Source organism: Numida meleagris, chromosome 11 (genome assembly GCF_002078875.1).
Source record: "Numida meleagris isolate 19003 breed g44 Domestic line chromosome 11, NumMel1.0, whole genome shotgun sequence".
In the NCBI taxonomy this organism is placed as follows: domain Eukaryota; kingdom Metazoa; phylum Chordata; class Aves; order Galliformes; family Numididae; genus Numida; species Numida meleagris.
Window position 1 is genome coordinate 5,889,636 of NC_034419.1, and position 15,400 is coordinate 5,905,035.

General features: G+C 42.4%; 1 long non-coding RNA gene across 1 annotated transcript; it reads right to left on the reverse strand.

Annotated features, from left to right (window-relative positions):
• LOC110404759 lies at nt 1,057-11,320 on the reverse strand. Its single transcript, XR_002442479.1, has 2 exons — nt 11,207-11,320; nt 1,057-10,878 (listed from the first exon to the last, which is right to left on the reverse strand). It is a non-coding gene; the product is annotated as an uncharacterized LOC110404759 (long non-coding RNA).

Genomic DNA, 15,400 nt, shown 5'->3' on the forward strand with positions numbered 1-15,400 from the left:
GCCACTACTGGAAAGATGAGGGGCAGAGGTTAGCATCCTTAAATAAAGTAGTAATTAACTATTAAAAAAAAAAACTGAACTGAGTATTAACTGCCTTCCTCAAGGGTGCTTATGTTCTTATGTAAGAGGGACCATGTATGACATAGCAGTATCTCTCTCCACTATCTGTTTACAATACACTGTGAAAGCATATGGAAATATTAATCCCAAAATTCAGGTACTTCTACCTAAATAGCACTTGAGTCCATGAAGAGGGGTTCTCTTTTCAACATTTTCTGATCAGAGCCTTTTTTTTTTAATGTTGAGATGTATACAACTTCAGTCAAACTACTAAACTAAAAGCTACATAATATACTTTTAGTCTTCTGAAGTATACTGTTAAGAGAGCCAGCAACACTTTCAGCTAGTGATGTGAAATGTGCAGATTTCTGTCCTGCACATCAAGCCTAGAACCTGCATATTACACCACACAGAACATTAACAGGCTTATGTAGCTGCTGCTTTTCATCTAGTTGTAGTTCTCCCCCAACACAGGCTTTACTAATGTAGCATGTACAACAGGAGTGCTGCAGTTCCTAACACTGATTTCATTATTCGAGTCTTTCATAAGCATACACCTTATACATTGCTTATAAACTGTTCAGTATGCCGAAGCTTTTAAGGCATTTTACACTGCAAAAAAAATTAAACTTCAGGGTATCCGTTTTAGTACCTGTTGATACCTTACCAACTGTATGCAAAAATCAAGGTGTAGTTAAGAGTTCACCCTCTCAAAAGTCCACAGTCATGAGCAACAATTAAAACTTATGCTCAGACAACAGCTCTGGAGTAAGCAGAGTTCCTGTACATTCAACAGTGATGTTGTAAATAAGCATTCCTCTCCTTTCCCATCATGGAAGTCTCATATCAAAAATCACAACACTAGAATAATTATTTGGTTAATGCTAATTCCTGTTAAAACTTTTTAAACGTGGTCTTGATTTTACTTCAATGGTACCAGCAGTTTTCCTCTAAAATTCACTTCCTTAATTTGGAGAAAGTAAACTCAATTCACCATAAGAGTTGCATAAAATTCTGTATTTTATTGAGTAAATCAAGTGTGTACAATTAAATTAATAGACGATTTCCATTTAAACATCTTAATATGTTTAAAATATTTAAGATTCTGTCTTGTTGTCAGCGCTTTAAATGCTGGCTGGTGTAAGCATAATCCACTAATCTTACAAGATGGTCAACAGTTAAGAGTCTCCATGTCCCACAGAAGAGCACATCTGGATGAAGCCTTAACAGAACCACTGTGCTACTGCACTGTAACTACATGGAAAAAAAATCTACTTTTCATCATACACAGCAGATATGCAGTCATTCACTTTGACTGAAACTTTCCTGTAGGACTGCAAGTAATCCATGCCTGAGAGCACAACTGATCGGGACAGCCTACTCCTGCTTTCAGGAACCCACCAGCTTTCAGGTGAGTTGAAAGTTGATCCTTGGAAACTTCAATTTTTCAACGTGAAAATCCACAAAGCCAAAGGTGTATTATAGCTGCCTGTTTGTGAGTACATAGCATTAGCACTTAACTGAATGTTAATTAGTATGTAGCACCTCCATCCTAATTGTAGGGAATTTGATCATACTCTTGGAATTTCTTCAGTGTTCTCTTTGCAGGCTATCACAACACTAATGTCATGAAAATGACACATGTGCCCTGAAATGCAGTGTTTCACAGTACTGAATTCCAGTTAATAGTACTACGCTTGTCTGGTACCAAACTTGCTGTGACACCAGTTTCATCAGACCTCAATATGCTTAGAAACAACTTGTCACTCATCTTCACATACCAAAGCTGCAGAGGTTAGGACACAGCCAAAATGGTCCTGGTGTAAGAATAAAGCCCTAAGAAAGGCAGCAGGTTGTATAGTTACCTCCTTGTGAGCAAAATCCCTGCCCTAAAACTATGCAACCTACTACCTCTTCCTAGGAGCCCAATGCTTCCTTTTTGTAGTTCTTCTTACTTAGCAGCTGCTCTGTCAAGTCAGCTTAGCTTACCAGCTGCTTTTGGTCTTCTGCATTTTTAGGCCAGGGCATGTACTACAAGTTTAGTTAGCACTGTTTAATAAGTGGTTAACCAGTAATGCTCCTGGCTTAAATAGTCGTGAATGGCTCCGTTTTCACTCTTACTATGCTAAACTTTCAGTCCCAAAAAGTATTTTCATGCTGTTTTCCTCTTGTTGTTATAGGAGGATGTTAGCTGGTCACTCTAGGGCAGAAGCAGCTAGATGGGGTACACCTAGGGCTTAAGGGGGGAAAAAGAACACAGTAAGCTTTTAAATGTCTTCTTATAAAAACAGTCACCTCTTCAGACAAAAGTTACAATTCTGGATCTTGGGCACTCAAACCTCATAACTTTACATTCTCCTAAACAGTTGAAGGGGTCAATCTTGGCTGTTCAATGCTTTAAACTTTGTATTACATTGTTTAAGTCTCACTTGCTGGAAGAGCTAGAGAAAAATAAGCAGACATATTAATGAAGTATAACTGTAAGTTTTCCAGCTTCTACTAAACAGTCACGGAATGTTAATGTATTACAGAAATTGGTGTCTTAAAACAGTTTATGTCACAATGTACAAGCTTGAGCCACAACTACTTTCTAGATACAAAACCAAACTGTTTTAGAATGATTTCTAGTCTATGGTATATTCCATTCTGTATCTACTGAGAGATGCATTGTTGATGTCCAGACAGCGATGTGCCGTTCACCTTGGAAGATAAGTCATATTAGTCAAATACCATTTCAGGTTTGCACCATTCAAACTGATTGTTAATCAGTGACAGAAGTTGCAGGATTAATTTGATACTTCACAACCCTAAGCTTATGTGACAAATCTACCAAATGTGGAAACAAATGACTGCAAAGGACCGCAGTTTGTTTTACTCCTCAGGGAAGGCAATAGATTGTATAGTTATCTCCTGAACAGGGTAAAATAACTACCCTACAACTATACAATCTACTACCTCACTCTGACAGAGAAGCATGCACTTAAGCCCTTTGCTGAAGTAGCTAACCACAGTCTCATTCTAGAGTATTAATATTTGATGCTTCAGTTAGCAATGTTAACACAACTTATTAGAACATCAACCATTTGTATATGATTACCCCACTTTAAAGGAGTCGATCTATTCTTACACTTTTATCCTTAGAGAAGAAAAGTTAATATAGAGAATTAGAAAAACCTAGAAGTAATTACCTGTAGGTGCTGCAGAAATATCTTTCTCCTATAATAAACACTCCCAGTACAGAAGTTCGGTAGAATCTGACATTGAACTTAAAATTGAACAGTCTCCATTGCTGATTTTCTGCTGCTTTAGGAAAGACAGTAGATTGTATAGTTATCTCCCAGTTGCGGGTATGACCCTAAAACTATACAACCTACTACCTCATCCCACAGTGCAGGCATCTTCAGAGGTGATGTCCAAAGAATGGTGCTTTAATAAAGACAACTTCTGCTAACTGCAGACAGCATTTACAGTGTAGAATACTGGTCACAGGAAAAAAAAAAAAAAATTCTATTCTCTCCCCAGTCGTGTAGTCAAGTTACTGTAAAGATAAGATTCCTTCATTTCAAAAGTTTACCAACTGTTTGGGTCTTAATGTATTTCATCTTTAGGCAGTTAGCAAGCTGTAGCAGTCATAGCAACTATAGTCATTAAACTTGTCTGTTACAGGAAAAATAATATTAGCATTCCACGGATGTAATCTCTCATCTGAAATCATAAGAAAATGTCTATGAGAAACATCATATGCAGATATGTAGATCTTCAGAAGTAATAAAAGCTAGGACTATAACTATGCAGCTGATTCACATGGATCAGTATAAGATCCTCATACTTACAATTCTTAAGAAATCACTAGTTTTTATTCTACTTAATCACTGTTCTTAAAATATTATTTTTAGTAAGTTTATTAAGGCCTTATAAGACATTAACAGTTAAACTACCTTATCAAAAGGCCACTTAAAATATACATTGCCTTTAGATCAGAAACAATTGGGCTCTTCTAACTGCTCCTCATAGAGCCTTAAAGCCAACTTCTGCATTACCAGAGCTCAACATGACCTCAAGCTAAAAAGTCTTATAATATTGAAATCAAAATACTTGCCAGACTGATGTGACTTACAATCCCCTTCTTAGCAAGGACATCTTGAGAACAGAGCTGAAGAGGAAAGCTGATCCTTTTAGCAATGTAATTTATAAGATAGCTGAAAGTGTTTACGGAAATGCACAGATTTTCAAACATTAAATACATGTCCTACTAATACTTCATCTGAATTCGGAGCTGAGGTTTTCAGACCAGTCATCAAACAAAGCCTTGATAGAACAAGAGCTCCTAATGCATGTTAATGTCCTTGCCAAAAAACACAACGCGTGATCCAATGCATTAATATACAAAGGGATGACGTTATTCCTTGAACAGAGGAAAAAAAATGAAAGTACTTTCCAGCCCCCTCCAAGCTTTACTCCAGAATCCTTTGTACAAATATTGATGACAAATTCTGGTGAATCATTCTTAAAATCTTCCTTGTAACCAGTTACAAATTGGAATGTATGCTTTAGCATGCACAGATGGACACAAGCAGTTGGTCCTAATGTCCAAAACAGAAATAAATTACAACAGTAGCACAGGGACAAAGGCAAATGATGATGAAGTGCTGGCACATATCACATCCTTTGAATTAGCTCAGTTAGACATCCTGCTGTCAAGCAAATATTCAGTAGGGATGCTGACAGTCCTTTCACAGTTCCTTACTCCTGCATCCAAACCTTCCACAGTTGAGCAGATTCATGTAAGGAGCCCATTCCTACACAGAGAGGCACCTGCTGAGGCCTCTGCCCAAGCCAGTCTCACTACAGAGAGCACAGGCTTGCTGTTTTCACTTTGTCACTTGGGGATTCCATGAAGTCTAAGATATTTCAATTCAGGTGGGTCTTTAAGATGAAGCTGCTGCTTCTCTGCACTGAAAATGTTTTAAGCACTTTGGAAAAACTGAACAGATACTACTGCACAAAAAAGGCATCCAAAGAATATAAAATGTATAAAACATGTAGGACACTTGTGAGCATCCTTTATTAAAATGAAACCAGAAGGACACTAAGTTTAGTGAACAGATCACAATCTGTAGCATTTCACCACTCCTAGAAGGAGTTAGCTAAAAGCCTAACAGTTTTTATTATTACTTCCTTTACTGACAGTGGGACTTCTCAATTAAGTTCTGTTATAGGAACTTCTGAACTCTTTACTACTGCTACTGTGAGACTTTCCTGCTAGGTATGTGCAGCTCCTGAAGCATTTGTCTGCTTTTGGCTTCCTGAAACAAGATCCTTTCATCTATTACAGGTCTGGAAGGGCTATCTATTACTTAAGGTCAAAAATGTCCTTGAAAAAATATTTTGAATGACATCCAATTGTTATCTTGTGGTTATGTGCAATAGTCTGGCTTCAGATCGATGGTGAAGTGCACGCAGGGCACTAGGAAAACCTCATTCTGCAACAGATATGCCTTATGAAAGATCATCACGTATCCTGTCTTTAAGCTACTGGAGAAAAGCAGTTTTATTGACGGTACATTACTCTGGTAGGTACTTACTATCTTCTTCTATTATTCTGTTTAATAATAGAAAGGTATAGAATTAAAAAGAATCAACAATTCTAGTCCAAACTGTCTCTTGAACGTGTTGTATGACATTCATGCAAAGTCTAGCCCAGTAGTGTTGTGCTTCACACCAGTTCTGGAGTTAACTGTTATTTCTAACAGCTTCTAAAAAGCTATCACCTAAGTTGCACTGTCCTTTCAAGGAATGAGATCTGCCAGGCTTCCCTGATGTTACACATTACGTATTCCTGGCACACACGGACAGAGAAGCTTGATGTACCACATGCCTGATAAATTATACTCCTGGCACAGCCCCTACTGATTTGGTATCTTCTCAGCTTCATGTGAATCTGCTATGGCATTCATCCTCGCACTGAAGTCACCATGCTGATGATATCATGCCTGAGTACAGCACAGCTGTTTGTGCTACCACCGGCACGCTCACTACTTCAGCAATAAACACTTAATGATTTTTTTTGTATATTAAGAAGTACAAATTTAATTTGTTTTCCTTATCGACTGCTGTGTTCGAAGTAGCATTTTTCCAGTCACCACGTGCTTGTATTTAAAAATCCTCAAAGTAGTAGAAGTGAAGAAGATGGCACTGTTAATTGTGCAGCTATCATGGAGCATCGAATGAAGATGACCAAGTTCACTGCCAAACTTGCTTCCAGTGGTTTGGCCACGGCAACCCAGGGCTGAGGGCCCAGCCTGTGCACAGTGCACAGCTTTAACCACATGATGGAGCTCTAGCATTCACATTACAAGCACTAGCACCAATTTCTGACACTTCTGCCCCATAATTTCAGTAGCATCACTTGCACTGGAGCTGTACTTTGACTCCCACTGACTCTTTTGGTGACGGAATTTCTGCCACTTTCTCCAGCCCCACCTGAAGACCCTGCACATCAAGCTTCCACAGTGAGTATGTGCAGACTTGCAAACTTGTTTTTTTGGGGATTGGAGGCACAACAGTGTGATTGATGCAAACTTAATTATCCTCCATGGTGCTTCCCCTCAGCTGCCCCTACGCTACCATCACACACTACGTCCATATCTCATTGCTCCTTCCAAAAGAGTCTAAGATCATATAATTACTGAAACGAAAGCTTTAGTTAGTGTGAATTAAAAACTCTTCTCTATTCAGTTTTGGATTGTATTTCCCTTTTTATTAATACCGTGCTCGTCTTGATAGAGCCTTACTCCTACTTAGCATCTAAGAGAAGTGACAATAGTAGGATCTGAACAGGTGCTAGCTTTCTGAAGTATGCTTCCCATGAGTTTCCTGAATTACCTGTATATGCTTAAAACCTCTAAAACTGTTCTAAACTCTACAGGAAAAAAAAACTTCTGGAATTTACACGTTCTCATTTAGTAGCACATACTACAACACCAGCACTCTTAATCAGCCTGTAACCTATGAAAGAGAGGGAAAAATTGCTCAAGCAATAGTTACAGTTTGTATCCCTCACCATGCTGAAGGGACAAAATGTGAACGTGGGGAAATAATGAAAGTTCCATTTCATTTCATGTGATCCTAAAAGATGAATACTTTATTCTCCCACTTGATTTTGTCAATTTTGCAGCGCAGAAGAAATAACTTCAAGCTGATAATGTGTTTGTAGAAGCAACTGTGCTTTACTGACCTCTGCTGTATGTGGTGTGGAGATAAAAAAGATGCATTATTTTGAGGTATATAATGCTATAGAATGCATCCTTCTACAAAAAGACCATTTGGCAACCATTTGTACACAGCTTGTTACCAAAGATTACTTCAATCTAATTCTTAAATTCAACTTTAAAAAACTCAGTGGATAAAATTAAGTACAGCAGAAAAGTCAAAGCTTTAAGTTTAAAACAAACAAACAAATCCTGTATGAAGGTTAGGACTAAACCAGATGTGTTTGTTTTTTCCCTTGTGCCAAGCAAATTCACCTGCAGTGAAAATAGGCCCGATCCAAGAAAGCAAACATGCTTTAATCAGAACATAAGGCATGGCGATGAAGGCCAGAAGCCTTTCTAAGAGTCACCTGCTCATGCCCAAAACCTTACAATTTAGAACCTCTTTTTGGACACGGTAGTCGATTTAGCAGCAATACACTGGAGTAAGTGTAAATTGTGCACGCCATACAAATCATAAGTGTGCTTTAACTCCAAATATGAGCAGCACCAAAATCCATGCAGCTGGGCAGGAATATGTGCCCACTCTAGTGCTTCCTGGTATTTTTCACACAACAGCATAAGATTCATACCTTTGACTGTCATCAATAACGCCTTTATCTAGTGTCTCCATCGGAAATGCCAAGCTTTTTCAAAAAATCTACATCCTACTTACATTTAATTGCTTTAATATAAAGCATTCTGGTTTTGAATAATTATAAACATGAAATATTGCTGGTTTGTTCCATTTTCAATTATCATGTTTGATTTTCATTTATTTTTCTGACCATGTCGTTACAGAAGGAATATAAATATCCAGAAACACAGCTTGAAAGGAATTAGAAGTCACTACTGCCCACTCATGCACGGAATGAAGCACATCTCCTTCAGAAAAGTAAAGTATGTGATCATGATTAATAATTTTGAACACAAACTAAGCATGATAGGAATGCAAATTCTAGCAACTTCCTCTGCGTGTACTCAATTTTTACATTAGTATTAAACTATCTGCATCTAAGTGAGCGTAATTCTTTAGTTCTAAAAGCAAACTATATAAATGAATGCAACATATTCTAAATTTAACCCTTTCTGTGCTATTCAAAACTAAGTACTATTAATGCATTTCAGTTACTTATCATTTAGAAATTGCCTCTTGCTGTATACATATACAGCAACACTCTTCTCCAATTAGATTCCTGGTATTATTTTTAAATAGTTTAGTGTTTGATACAAACAAAAAAGAGGAAAAAAAAAAGAGACTGTGCTGAGTGTCAAAATCATTGCATAATTAAGTGCTAAAGAGCACAAAATCCGTGCATAATTAAGTGTTGAAGTGCAGAAGCCAGGGTTTCTTATTTACTACTGCACAACTGCAAAAGAGCAAAGCACCTGCACTATTTCAGAGGACAAAGCAGAATGGAAAAAAAGCCTGTTGAGGCTTCTAAGCTTTTACAAATACTTTGTAAGTATGTATATCTGTGCATGCATACACAGACCCACTGATCTATGTAAAGATGTTGGGAGTATACTGAAAATGCAACAGAAAACTTGTGTGTAACATGCAATCTGAATTCATCTTTTGCAGATGTGAATGCTGGATCCTGTTCATTGAGGCATGTTACGTGACAGAAACATCAGGCTTTCATATTTCACGTTCAGCGTCCACTAAGTACTTAGCATACAGTAGCATACAGTGCTGGCAAGAGCCTCACCAACATGAATTAATGCACTGTAGCAAGGAAAACAGCGACACTAACATGTCTTATTTTCACGAATCCTTCTGAATACATTTGGCATTCAGTACACTGGTAGTAGAAACGTGTATATGAGCACGATCCAGTTTAGCTACAGCTCCAAATGCCACATGGATCTCAAGGCATTTCTCAATGGAAATCATCACTTCAGTTGTTTGATCCTGCTTCAAACAGGAATGTGCATTTTATTTACCAATTAATGCATGTGTATTTATTCACTAGATCTGTGTCTCTTAGGACATGCAGGCAATGTTTTTGTTCCAACAAACCCAGTTTATCAGAATGCAGATAACTGAAGGGAAAAGTGGAAGAAAGATAGGATTGTTTTTTAAAGATGAAAACTTACTGATACTTTATTGGTAACATTTGAATTTACCAAAACATTTAGTAATGGTTGTTTTTGTCCATAGAATAGCAACTAAGAAAGCCCTTTTACCTATTAACAGCATGTTACAGCCAGTTTGTTTTGCATAAAGGTTGCACAGTAATGTAACTAATAATTACACCAATTCAGCAAATAATCAAGTTGGTACACATAAGAACGTTTCCAATAATGCTGTGTTACATTATATTATACACAGCATAATTTGACATCTGTTGCCTCTTATAGATCATGAGAGCCTTTTATCTGCAAATGAAATAATGCTTCCAGTGCCAACAACAGAGGAAAATACAGAAGGCATTTATCAAAAGGAAAGTGAAAATAAGGGTATTGCCTGGTAGTAGCAATAGAGACGAAGTAATGGGATGATGTGTCTGTTTCCTTCTGCCAAGTCTCTGGCCTTATTATGCAAAATAACTTCATAATACAACTCATGTGCATCGATTTTTCATTTTAAGATATTTGGTGAACAGATTTATAAAAGTATCAACCCCAGTACCACTAATTAATAAGGTCATTTTCATGAAGATAGCTACTATACAGCAAAAACAAAAAAGTTATTAAATTTCTTCTTGAAAGCTGGTTACGGGAGAAATGCTGCAGGGGCTGGAGTGGCAGCTGCAATGAGCCCAGGGAGCTGGGGCTGTCCAACAACACAGTGTCACATGGGCACAGTGCCCCTGGGGGCTGCTCACCTACTTGAAAGAGTAGGAGGAATGCCCTATTCATCAAATATTGCTAACTGACAAAATATTATTGATTCTGAAAGGACAGAGCCATCTTCCCAAGTTCGGATTATGCACTGGCTTTGACCCTATGTTGTCAGGCGCTGTTCCTCAGGGTCACTGTGTACGTTTTAAGTGAGGCAGCTTCCCTGTTTCTCCTATTGTTAGCCAGAAAACTGCCTGCACTAATAGTGCTATTAAAGAGAACCACAAAAGATGTGCAGAAGGCAGCTCTATCAACGAAGCTTAACGTAACCTCCAGCACTGGTCTAAGTTCCCACTCCCACACCACAAATAAGGCCTGGGGAGGTGGGCATGGTGCCACGTTTCCCCACGGCCCGCAGCGCGGTTAGGCTCCGTAAGCCTGCTACCAGCACGGGGCCGGCCGCCGCTCCGCCCTGACCCGACCTTAAGAGTTCCACTGCCGTGTGGCTGCCGTATTACCGCGCGCCCCTTCCCGCCGCCGCCTGAGGCACGCGGCCCGCGACGACCCTCAGCCGCCTCCCCCGGGTGCACCGGGCTCCGACTGCTCGCTGCCCGCACGGCCCGGGCCCCCCCGAGGCCAAGGTCTCCGCGGCCCACACACTTGCTAGCGGAAGTGACGTACCCGACGCTGACGGCATCCGCAGCCAATCCCCGGCGGGCGACGCAGCCAGGCCGCCAATCAGGAGCGGCCGGGGGCGGCACTTCCGGGCCTTCAAGTTAGTCTGAGGGGAGAGAAGGGGGGAGGGAAAGGGGGGAATAAAAACGCCTCCATTATGGTAAATAAACCGCCCGCGGCGCCCGGGGACCGACGATACGAGAGCCCCACGCGGCGGAGACGGCCGCACAGCGCCTCTTGCCGCACCTTTCCCGTAATCCGCACCCTTGGGCAGCACCCACTGGCGGGGCCGCGCGGCGAGCGGAAGGGCCGGGGTGGGCCCACGGCGAGATGAGGTCGTTCCCTCCTCGTCTTCCTCCTCCCGCCGCGCCCGGGCCCCACAGCGGCCCACAGCTCACTGCCCGCCCGCGCGGAGCCGGGGCCGCGCCCGTTACCTGCCGCAGGGTGACCCGCAGCCGCGCCGAGACCCGGATGGAGTCGCGGCCGCTCCTGCCGCCGCTCGCCGCGCGGCACCACGGGAAGGCGCGACGCGCCCCGCGCCTCCCGCCCCATTGGCCGACGGGCGCCAAGCACCGCCCACGGACGCATCCGGGTAGGAGGGCTGTTCGTCCATCATCCCCTCTCTCGCACTCTCATTGGGTCTGGGGCCGCGCGGCACCGCCTCCAGCTGGAATGGCCTTTTTTCATTGGGTGACAGGAAAAAGGGACCCGCCTCCCTCCGCCATTTATTGGAGGCGGCATGGGGCACTCCTAAAATGGCGCCCCCCGGTGGCGCGGCAGGGGCTGGTGCTGCGGGTGAGGCCGGGCTGTGTCTTGTCTTGGAGTCCCCCCGGATCCCTCAACCCACCCCCACCCCGGGAGGTACCTGCCGTGTGTCCAGCACCGGCCGCGGCCTTCTTGGCAGCGCACATGCTGCGGCCGGCAGGGCTGAGGCTGGGCGCGGTGTCGGCTGTGTGCTGAGCTCTGGGAGAGCAGTCAGTGCCTGGAATGCTTCTCACTGCTGCCCCGCCACTTACGGCACTGGATCCCAGTTGGATCCACGGCCGCTTTCATCACCTTCGCGGTTTGGGTGGTTCGCGCAGGCTGCTTAGGTTGAAATCTGACACCAGTGTTTGCAAGGAAGTCTGGAGTTTTGAGATAAGCCATCGTGAATCGGGATTATCTCAGCTAGTCCACGTTGTCAAGCAGTACACACCGGGCCAACTGACCCATCGCCTATCTTAATTTGTTAATCCAAATATCTTTTCTGCTGTGTTCCTGATGAGTTTCTGCATGGTTTGGGGGCATGCAGTGCCTGTAGGGTGCAGCATCTTTCAGAGGAGGTGGTTTTGCAGCTTGTGTCTCTTCAGTGCTGTCTTTGTGGGCTGGTAAAATCTCCCAGAGATAAAGGCTGAGTTTAAGATCAGCCTTTAAACATGGCTTTCTTTCCATGTCTCTTGATTTTGATGTTCAGTAGGATATGTTGTATCTGAGAGATTGTTCAGCTTCAAAAAGAGGAGGCTCAGGGAGACCTCAGTGCTCTCTACAACTCTGATGTGGTTGTGGCGAGGTGGGGGTCAGCCTCTTCTCCTGGGTAACAGCAACAGGACGAGAGGGAATGGCCTCGAGTTGTGCCAGGGGAGGTTCAGGTTGGGTGTTAGGAAGAATTTCTTCTCAGAAAGAGTGATAAGCTCTGGAATGGGCTGCCCAGGGAGGTGGTGGGGTCACTGTCCCTGGTGGTGCTCAAGAAGATGAAGATGTGGCACTGAGGGACATGGTTAGTGGACATGGTAGGCATGTGCTGGCAGATGGACTAGATGATCTTAGTGGTCTTTTCCAATATCGATGATTCTATGATGGAGATACCTTAAAAAGTGCATGCATAAGGAAGCAGTCTTTGTAAATTGCCTTTTCTATTCTTTCAATAAATGTAAATCATGAAGCTTTTGTGGCTTCTTGACAATTCTAAGAGCTGAGAATGCATATGGCAAAGTCCTTTTGCAGGTGGTGTCCCATTGTATTTCACGAATAATTATTTTTATCACATATGCGAGAAGGGAACATAGGGCCTTGTTTCCAGTGACCAGAGCAGCGAATGATGAACAGGTTGACTGGGAGACTGTAGGGCAAAGCAGCTGGTTGGCCTGCAGCACAAATTAAGGAGTGATGCCTCCAAAGCCAAAAGTTGAACCCAAATGCAGTTTTCATCCTTGTTCAGGTAAAATTTTGTCGCATAAATCCTGCCAGCTGTTAATTTACATTTTAATTTTCACATTCAGGCGTAATTTGATTTAAATTTCTGATGAATGCAGAAGCAGCAGCACTTGTTTGGGTGAGAAACTTCCCTCAGGTTCCACAGCCCAGTCCTGTGCTCCTGCACTTCCACTGCGGGTCGCGAGATGGGGTAGGAACACTCAGGAACGATGCCTGTTGCTCTAAAACACCCAGCGGTGACGCGCTATCTCAGCACTTACTTTGCCGAGGCGCTGGGATAGTTCTTCTTGGTGCACAGGCAACAATTACTAGAAGGAGCCGTTATGGAATTTTATATGTAAAATGCACATTTCTAGTAATGTACAAGTTCTGCTGTCTATAGTGAGAATTGCTGGAGAGAGCTAAGGAAGTCGATTCCAGATGTTGGATAAATGAGAAGAGGTATAGAAGCATTTGTCAAAAAATGAAGCATTCTACAGATGACACATTTATTTCCAGAGCAGGAAATACTGAGTGGGGATATTCTCCCAGGCCTTCTGCTTAGCCAGAGGCTTGCTGATTCATGCATGGCCGTTGTTCGTTACACTCATAATTGGGATGGCACATTGGTTTTGGCTTAGAGAAGAGAACCATTCCGCAGTGTGGAATCAGACACCAGACAGTTGCTGAAGTGACAGTTTTTTCTTCAGAAAGTGAATTGTTCTATCACTTTCTGATAAACTTTAGTCTTGTATTCTAACTAGAAATGCCAGTCTGTCCATTCTACTGAAACGCTTATGGTTTTGGACTGCTGAATGATTTTCAATAGGTAGTTGTTTTGAAACTGATCAGTGAACATTGAAAAGATGTGTCTTGAAATGGCACTGCTTCACAAATCAAAGGCTCTTCCTAGAATATGACAAGTAGTTCTGCATACCTTACTCTGTTTTCTAGGCCAGATAGTAACTGGGGAGTTTAAAGCCTTTTCCCCAGCTAAAAGTGGGCCCATTATAGGAAATGCTGACAGTAAGCACTGTGGACAAATACAGTTGGTATGAGTACCGAAGAAAAGAAAGCAGATGTATAAATCACTTATTATGACAAACCTGTCAAGTCGAGCTCCTTGGAGAAGCCAGACCCTAGCTGGTGGGTTTCCTCATGCCTCACCTGAGCTGTAGTTGCACCAAATGTAAAAGATCATAAATGACAGTGACAGTGTTATGAAGGTTTGACTTTTTAAGCATTGCTTGATTGCAGGCAGCAAGGGATTACAAGTTGTAACTTTAGTGGGCTGCCAGCTTCTCCAGGAGAATACTGTAGGAGACAGTGTCAAAGGCTTATCCATAAGGAAGGCCTTCTCAGGGGACTTTGCGCTTACAGAAATCTGTAAGACATTAATATTAAAATAACTGTGTTCCAAATTTGAGGAAAATCTGCTGATTCACAAATGTAGTAGACACGCAACCTATAGAAGTGGGAACCAATGGTAAGTAAATATGTTGTTTGGTCAGAACCCAAGGAAATGTTTAACTGAAAGAAGATTGTATCTAGCTCTTGCACATCTTTCTTCTTGTAAGAATGTAAGGATTGTGGAACCAGGTTTCTGTGGAAGCAGTAAGTTTTGAGGCCATGCTATCAAAAAACATGGGAGTGAGTGCAAATAACCCGTTCCATTAATTATAAATACGGTGTGGCATGGCACTCCTTTCAGGAAATGTGGTCCTCCAGTGAAGAGCTGGAGCATCCCTGCCACTTCAAATGAAACCCAAAGGCTCCCAGCTGCAAGAATCCATACTGCCCAGCTTCTCCAGGGAGCAGTCTCACCCCTACATACTGTCCTGTACAGTGGGCAGAGGAAGCGGCCATTGACACAGTGGCAGTCTGGATGTGTCAGGATCTTCTCCAGCCACTGCTTGCCAAAGTTGGGCAGGACCAGGACGGGATGGGTGAACAGCTCCAGGCAGATGGGGCACGGCAGCGTCTCTCTAAAGGCCTCCATATTGGTCTCTGACTGCATCAGGCAGCCCCTCTCTGCTGGCAGCCTGGCGTTCTTGAACCAGCTCAGATCTCTGTAGTAACAGCTCCATGGCAGCAGCTGCTCTCTCTGACAGCTTAATTGGGTCTTCTGCATCTCTGATCTCACCAGGCCCCTGTGCAAATCGCTGTATTACACCAGAATGTTCCCTTTGGTTGGAACACCTCGGGCTTGATTTAGGTACTTCCTTGGGTGTTTAACGCTCAGATGTTGAAACTGCCCAGCATCTGTAGCTCTGATTAGAAGAGTTTTACACCTCAATGCAAGACAAGTTCCTTGAGGTGGTAAATTATTTTATTACCTGCTTTTTTTTCTTTTAGAAGTCTTTTGCTTCTGTTCAGTCATTTGAATTCACATTATCATTGCCTTGTGCTGAAAGCTTCTCCAGAAAGTCAGCCTACACCTTGCTAGCAATGTTTCT